This window comes from Paramisgurnus dabryanus, chromosome 9, assembly GCF_030506205.2.
Source record: "Paramisgurnus dabryanus chromosome 9, PD_genome_1.1, whole genome shotgun sequence".
Taxonomy (NCBI): domain Eukaryota; kingdom Metazoa; phylum Chordata; class Actinopteri; order Cypriniformes; family Cobitidae; genus Paramisgurnus; species Paramisgurnus dabryanus.
In genome coordinates this window covers 11,053,799-11,062,436 of record NC_133345.1, presented here as the reverse complement: position 1 = coordinate 11,062,436, position 8,638 = coordinate 11,053,799, and the positions used below count along the sequence as shown (strand labels likewise).

The 8,638-nt window shown below is 39.0% G+C and overlaps 1 long non-coding RNA gene across 3 annotated transcripts; it reads right to left on the bottom strand.

Annotated features, from left to right (window-relative positions):
• Positions 1–3,876: 3,876 nt before the first annotated feature.
• Positions 3,877–7,323, bottom strand: LOC135773134 (uncharacterized). Of its 3 annotated transcripts, XR_010543452.2 has the most exons (5): positions 7,242–7,319; positions 7,052–7,157; positions 4,614–5,659; positions 4,295–4,362; positions 3,877–4,213 (listed from the first exon to the last, which is right to left on the bottom strand). It is a non-coding gene; the product is annotated as an uncharacterized lncRNA (long non-coding RNA). The 3 variants fall into 3 exon arrangements; XR_010543450.2 differs by lacking the exon at positions 7,052–7,157 and having other exon boundaries at positions 7,242–7,323; XR_010543451.2 differs by having other exon boundaries at positions 7,052–7,314.
• Between the last annotated feature and the right edge of the window lie 1,315 nt (positions 7,324–8,638).

Sequence of the window (8,638 nt, the reverse complement as noted above, 5' to 3'; positions counted from 1 at the left end):
GTGGGTGCGGTCCAGACCCCAGGGTTTTTGCCACTAGGGATTTAATATAAATATTTTGGAGTTTCAAGGGGTTTTAAATTCTGTGAACTAGATTTTGCTTGGCAGCCCACAGGCAAAATTGTTTGGATAAACCAAATTAAATAATTTGCATTCTTATAACAGTTTAGCCCAAATCCACAATTATGCTGTTCACTAAACACGCTAGGTTTAAAAGCAAATTAAATAAAAAATAATCAAATGCATAGGTCACACAGAGTAAAAAAATATTTACTATGACATAAAATAATATAAGTTGTCTTATATATTGATCTTTGATATTATTGAAAGTTTTGGTGTTCAAGGCATCTTGAAGTGTATTATAGTATATGATACTATACAGTATGTATAGTATGTAGATAGTATGTAGATGCATAGTTCTATTTCAAAGCATCAAACATTAGCCTATTCTTGTTTTAAAAATAGACCATTAATTGCTATTAAAGTTAATGTTAAAGTTTATGTTATATTGATGTCACGGAGTGGAACGAAAGTGGTGGAAATAGTTCCGCCCAGACCGATTTCAATGCAACACCTGGCCGGAAATCTAAAGAGATACGTATCAGGTGTGTGAAGAGGATGTGGCGATTGACGATTGGGTCATTGAGAAGAGGGAAGGCCAATAAAAAAGGGCATTGAAGAAACAGGAAGTGTGAAGTCTGTTCCGGGTGTTTGCTGGGAGTGAGACGGAAGCGACTGGTGTGGTGGAGAAAACGGCTGTTTGGGATTTACAGGCTGTGGTGGAAGGAGGAAGGAGATTTATGCTTGAAACACGGAGGAGAAAAGTGCTAAGCCCTTTGTTTATGTTGTGCTCTGATGATTACAGTATGTGGTGTGTTTTGAAGGAACACTGGATGTTTGGAGGACACACAGAACGGATTGAATTGGAGAAGCCATAGAAGAAGGAGAGCGAAGCTAATCCGGTGGGTTAATGCTTTTGAACATTTGACATGTGTTATGAGAAGCGAAGTGTGGAAAGTTAAAGGAACAGTCCGACACTATTGGAAATTTCCCTACTCGTATATTACCACCAGTATTGGAGTTCTCATATATTCTCCGAGCATGACAAGGACTACGGTTGTACTGATGTGGTGAAACATCGGATCACCATTGGGGATGCCGGGCCCAGTTGAGAGAGGTATCGACCCATGCCACCTACCTTGTATTCGGAAGTCCGCACCCTATTGGAGTGTGTGTTAGACCGGGGATCATCCGGTAGAGCAACAGCCCATGGGCAGCCCCAATAGTCCTAGTGCAGAAGAAAACTTGAAGGTTTGAAGGTTTTGTGTGGACTATCGGAAACTGAATCAGGTAACCAAAAAGGACGCCTTCCCGCTGGCTCGGTTTGAGGACTCCCTTGCCAGCTTGATTCGGTCGGCCTGGTATTCCACCATAGATCTGGCTAGTGGGTATTGGCAGGTGCAGGTAGAGGAGGCAGACCGGGAGAAGACTGCATTCACGACTCCTTTTGGATTATTTGAGTGGGACCGGATGCCCTTCGGCCCTTGTAACGCTCCAGCCACGTTCTAACGGCTAATGCAGCGGTGTCTAGGTGGTCAGCTGGTAGACTCCACGTTGGTGTACTTGGACAATGTTATTGTCTACTCCCCGGACTTCGAATCCCACTTGCAGCATCTGGAAAAAGTTTTTCAGGCGATGGAAAAGTACGTACTGACGTTACAACCTGAAAGGGTCATCTATTGCAGAGGGAAGTAAAGTTTCTAGGCCATTGTGTGAGTGCCTCTGGAGTCTCTGTAGACCGGGAGAGAGTGTCAGCTGTGCAAGAGTGGGGCGTTCCCAAGATGGTACGGCAAGTCAGATCTTTCCTGGGCTTTGTAGGATACTATCAGCGTTTCATTAAGGATTTCTCCAAGATTGCCAAACCCCTGAATCAACTTCTAGTGGGGGCTGGGCGCCCTCGAGGCCGTAGGTCCCCTTCCATCTCCTGGGATCCTGTGTGTGAGCTGGCTTTTCAGCGGTTGAAGCAAGAGTTGTTGCAGGCCCCGATCCTGGTCCATGCGGATTTCACCCAACCCTTCATCTTGTACACTGATGCCAGCAATCTTGGCCTGGGGGCAGTGTTGGCTCAGCAGCAGCAGCAGGGAGTTGAAAGAGTCATAGCCTACGCCAGCCGAAGTCTCCATCCGGCTGAGAGAAACGACTCCAATTATAGTTCGTTTAAGTTGGAGCTTTTGAAAGTCAGCTTGGCTTGCTAATTGTCTGCTTTTTTCGACCACTGCTGTGATATTGTCCTGGATTTTGTCTACTTTCAGAATGATTCTCCACTCCAAGATTTCTTTCTAGAATGAAACACTAACCACGGCAGTAAAATAAATGAGCAATAAGTCTGCAAGTAAACGCCTATCAATAATTTAAGATAAAAAAATAATGTACCTTGATTCGCCGGTTGGAAGAAATTGACTGATGTGCTGCAGTTGTGATTGTGAAAGGAATGGAACTGTAAACACATTCCAGATTACAAAACCAATAAAAATCAATTAATTGGATTTAAAAATTGATGATGTAAGTATTGTAGTAAATGTTGTAAATTGTTGAATGCTCTATCATTTGTAAGTCACTCTAGGCATATGCTAAATAAATAAATATAAATCAAGTAATACTACAAATACTATAGACCAGGCCCGGAGTGGGTAATCGGGAGAACCGGGAGAATTCCCGGTGGGCCGCTTCACTTTTGGGCTGGTCGAGTTTTTTTTTTTTTTTTACATTTGTCACGTTAATGAATCTATCTTCTCTTAAATGACACTTCACACGTTTCGCATTGACACTGCAGCGCGCAGCCTCTGCATGGGTTGTACCATGTGAGGGAGTTTTCCCCTCCCCTCTCATAGAGTTGGTTCGGTCCATAGCAGGTCTTCTCCAAAACTTTTCTCCGGTAGGCTGGGCCGGCCCTACCGTAACGATACGCGTCTGAGAGGAGGAGGGCGTAAAAAACAGGTTGAAGAAAAAATCCATTGGAGGAGGATGCTGCCAAATGTGCCAAACTTACAGATTTATTTTCAAGAGGACAAACAAAAGTGAGAACAGGTAACTTAAAGAGAAATAAGCCTAATAATGATTAGCATTAGCAACGTAATTATTCGGCTAATACCGTTGTCAAACTATTTACAAGCCAACATTTTTTTAGTTAAAATATTAGCTTTTTGTGTATACATGGCGATTCATAGACTTTGGAAATATTATGCAAGCATCTTCTGAGCAGCAGATAAGCCATTTCCCCGCTGAAAATGAGGAGGCCATGAATAAACAACATGAATTAAAGTTATTTAACCCTCAGGTTGTGTTCAGAACCCTATAACACCTTTTGTGTTCCCAGTCAAAAATGACCAGCCTAAAAAAAAGCTTATAAATCACTTTTTATGCTATATGTTTACCCAATATTGGATTCAATATTTTTGTCAAATTGTTTTCTTTTTTAATTAGGACTGGGTTTTATATTTCTATTTGCATCTGATTAATCATATAGGCCTCATAGCATTAGCAATGCTAATAATTTATCAACCTTTCCTTGTGGAATAGACTCTAAAAAGGGCTGGGTTATTTTTGACCCATAATGGGTAAATATTGGACCGAACACGCTGCTGGGTTAAAATTGACCCAATGCTGGGTTGTTTTAACCGAACTGTTGGGTTATTATAATCCATGGTTGCATAACAACAACCCAACATTGGGTTATTTTTAACCCAGCATTTATTCTGTCCAATATTTACCCATTAAAAAACCCAGTAAAAAAAATAACCCAGCCTTTTTTAGAGTTTAGAGGAATATTTTTGTTAACTTCTCATCTTAAGTGAAATATTATTTAACTTTTGCCTTATTTGTTGAACCATGATATTAATAAAAACTATAGTAAGAGCTGAACTGTTGCTTTATTTATCCAATTTGAAAAAAGTGCTAATTTGGAATAACACTATGGAAAAAGTGGGCCGTTCTTGAGCCTGAAACTCCCAGGCTGAAAAGTGGCCCCACTCAGGCCCTGCTATAGACTGAGATTAAATTTAATGTTTGTTCTTTTTTATTCAACAGAAGTATAACAATTCAAATGACTAATAAAATTAAAATGTACTCACAATAAAGTGCCTAAGGCAACATCAAAACATCTTTTTGCTTTTTCTTACTGGTTGCTCCTCATCAAACAAAGAACAGGGACAAAAATCTGAAAAAAATAATAATATAAAAGTAAATCATAGTGAATCAAATATATTCAACAGTTGGATTTTCTTTTAAGTTTACTTACACTTGTGTAATTGCTGTTAAGTATGATTCATTTCCTTCACTTTCAAACTGGAAATCTTATTTTCAGGTCTAGAAACAGCAAGACAAAACAGCAAGACATTAATAAATGTGCATTTAAAGAAAATATATAAAATTTCAACTTTTAAACTTTAAAAAAACTTGATCCTAGAGGGTAAAAATATAAAAATATATGACAGTAGATAGTAGATAGAATAGTACATGTAGCCTTGAATCAGGCTTGACCTGATTTAAAAATTAATATATGAACTATTAAAAAAATACAATACTCTATACCAATATACATGTAAAAGGTAGTTTACTTTAATGTGGAATTGTCCCCGCACTTATAAAAAGGAGATGTACAGCTTAATGGTGTCTTCTTAAAATCTCTGTGGAACACTTGGATCAGTCTCTGATTAAATTTGCTTCTCTGGTCGACCAGCAACCTATATAATGGAAGTGGATTGTCCAAGATTAAATTAATTTTCGACAGTATTCTTCTCAGCCACAACAGAGTCCAGCTCCATACCGTAAAAAGCCGGATATCCTATTTAATTTGTCCAGTTTATTTCTGTCTGCCATCTACATACTGTACCAGTACCCCAACAGATCATAGCATAAAAAATGACACTAGACACCGCAGACTCATAAAACATCTGCAGCATGGTACTGCAGACATTTAAAGATTTGAACCTCCTCAGAAAATACAACATACACTGACTTTTCTGAAAGAGTGCTGTTAAATTTAAAGTCCAGTCCAGTTTGTTGTCTATGTGTACTCCAAGGAATTTATAATCCGCCACAATTTCCACTTTCTCACCATGGACAGACAAATGAATGACAGGGGACTTGGATTACTTAAAGTCCACTGCAAGTTCCTTTGTTTTACTAATATTAATCTGTAGGTGGTTTAGCTCACTCCAGGTAACACAATTGTCCACTACTTTCCGATACTCTGAAGTGTCACCACCTTGAATATATCCACCAACCATAGAATCATCAGAAAACTTCTGGAAATGGCAAAATTCAGAGTTGTATCTGAAGTCTGATTTATTTAGGGTGAAGAGAAAGGGAGAAAGAACTGTCCCCCGAGGAGCCCCAGTACTGCAAATCACAGTATCGGACACACAGTTCTGCATGCGGACGTACTGGGGTAAGTCAGTAAGGTAATCCACAATCCAAGACACCAGGGGGTTATATACTTGCAATTTCTCCTCCAATGCTTGGGCTGTATGGTGTTAAACGCATTCAAGAAGTCGAAAAACATAAACTTCACTGAACTCCTGGATTTCTCTAGGTGAGTATAGGTTCGGCGAAGAAGGTGGACGATGGCATCATCAACTCCAAGTTGTGGCTGGTATGCAAACTGTAACGAATTAAGAAAGGGTTTAACAAGTGGTCGAATAAATCTGAGTATCAGTCTCTTGAAAACTTTTATTAAATGAGAGGTCAGCACCAGTGGCCTATATTCATCAGAGACACATTGACGTGCTACTTTAGGTACCAGTATTACACAGGATGTTTTTCATATCACTGGAACCCTTTCCAGATGTAAACTCATATTATAGATGTATTGCAGCACACTAGAAAGTTCAGAGGCACATGCTTTCAGTATTGGACTGAATCCATCAGGCCCTGCAGCTTTTGTGGGTCTAAGCCTAATCAATTACCTTTTGACTTGATCCTCTGAGATATTGATATTTTTGAAGAATCTGACATAATAGAAAATGAAGGAGATGCTCTGATGATTGTGTAGAGCTGACATAAGAATCTGACTATTATATTAGCAGAGACTTCACGTCAAATCTATTAAAGTAAAGATTAAGCTCATTGGCATGATCTACATTGCCCTCCAGCAGATGGCTATCAGTCTTGTAGCCAGTTTTGGCCCTCATGCCTCTCCATACCTCCCTTGAGTTATTTTGTTTTATACTTCTTTCCTCCTATATTGTTCCTTTCCCTCTCTTATTTTATCAGACAGAAGTATTTGAGCCCTCTTAACTTCCTCCTTATCACCTGTTCTAAAAGCCCTATTTTATTATTGAGAGAACTCCTAATGTCCTTGGTTACACAGGGTTTATTATTAAGCAATGAACAGTTTTTAGGGGCACACAAATGTCAACACAGAAATTAATATATTCTGTAATACAATCAGTCAGTTTATCAATGTCCTCACCTCGTGACCCATATAGATGACATGTATTTTTCTTGATCATTCCTATCCTTAGTCAATATACCTCATATAAACATTATATATTTGGCTTGCCAGTATTTGTTGAGGTTAAAAAGAAGTTTGGTATTACTTTGCATACTTTACCTGTGTGAGAAAATTGGTATGTTTAAACTCGTGAATTGATGAGTGGGTGTGGTCCAGAACCCAGGGTACCTTCAGCCACAAAGGATTTTATATAGTTTAAATTGTTTGGACTTTCAAGGGGTTTAAAATTTTGTGGGCCAGATTTTGCTTAGCAACCCACAGGCAATATTTTAAGTTTTAATAAACCGAATTGAATAATTTGCATTCTTATAACAGTTTAGCCCAAATACACAAATACTGTTCACTAAACAATGCTAGGTTTAATTGCAAATTAAATAAAAAAATCAAATGCAAAATAAAACTACCTCAATTATTGCCGTAGTCTACACTGCATCATTTGATATCATTTAATGATTGCCAAGGTTGTCTGGGATCTTAATTCTGTGCGAATCTGCCATGTCTGTAATTTGTAAAGTAAAAATTCCTCCGCAAACGACCTACCATATTTCGCTGAACACCGAGGTCCTGTGATAATATTAGTCCTGTGCGAACTGGCATCTCTGTAATTTGACCAGGATTTGGCAGGGTCGTATATCATTTTTCAAGGCTTGACAAACGTTTAACACAAAAATTCTAACAAGAGAATAATATACATGAATATCTTTGAGGAGCGAAAGGCAAAGTAACTCACAAAGCTGATGGCCTGGAGGCTGTCTGAAATACAATACTGCTCATGTTGTTGATCACTCAGAAAAAGTGCATTGATGGGCACGTAGATACTAGAATCTAAAGAAAAGTTGCAGTTGGACAATCTTGGTTATATAGTTTTGCTGAGTGGGTGCGGTCCAGACCCCAGGGTACTTTTAGCCACAAGGGATTTTATATAGTTTATATATTTTATAGTTTCAAATGGTATTAAATTCTGTGGGCTAGATTTTGCTTAGCAACCCACGGGCAAAATTGTAAGTTTTAATAAACCAAATTAAATCATTTGCATTCTTATAACAGTTAAGCCCAAATCCACAATTATACTGTTCACTAAACACTGCTAGTTTTAAATGCAAAAAAAAAAAAAAAAAATCAAAGGCAAAATAAAACTAGCTCAATTATTGGTGTGGTCTACACTGCATCATTTGATATCATGCAGTGTTACCTCTAAAAATTGTAACAACTTTTCACACCACGGTCCGTCCAGCAGAGGGAGACAGAGAACATAAGGCCTTCCACCACTTACCTCTGATCATGATCATTCTATTGATTTCACCTATGCCTAGTTTGTTAGTATTTGTGAGTTTATAAAATACCAAGCTTTTTTGTGTATCTTTGCTCAGTCTTGAAATCCTTTTGTTTGCTGTAAACTCTGGTCTAGGATTTATTGAGAGACTTTTGCCCAAACACCTTGTGATCTACTTGTTTGGAAACTCTTTGTTATTGGAGTACTTACCTGTTTCCGTTCTGTGAGGAACTACTTATTTTTGTTACCTTTTGAGACCTGTATTTTGAGTTTGTGTTTCAAGACTTACCTCAAGTAAAGACCTATTCTCTTCAAGTCCTGCCTCCTGTGAGTCTCTGCAACTTGGGCTCATACTGTCAACATAGTCTATACTGTGTTCCAGAGCCCATACAAACCAGTGGGACTTATCCAACCTCCAACTAGGAAAAGTGCACTGGAATGCCTGTCGAAATGGAACCTCCTACCGGCGAAGTCGGGGGAGTTTGACCTACCCCGACCTCACAAAATTAAGTCTGAGCATAATGGCAGCGCCCGAATCTCGCGTCATGAGCTGTACCTACTGCTTCAACGAACAGGCTATAAACTGTACTTCTCTGCTGGTTGGGTTGTTTTAGACACTTTCACTATACCACAACTTGTTTTTTATATTATGGCATGAAATTATGTCGTTATTATCTGTTAGCATGAAGCTTAGCGCAGGTCGTCCATGTTTTCTGTTTACGTTCCACTTCAATTTCCTGGAACGCTTTGAAGGATAAGTCCCACGTCCCACTGGTTTGGATGGGCTCTGGAACACAGCATTAGTGTTGTTGAGTTTTCAATTACATATCTCTGTTACAAGGCCTGCCAGTGAC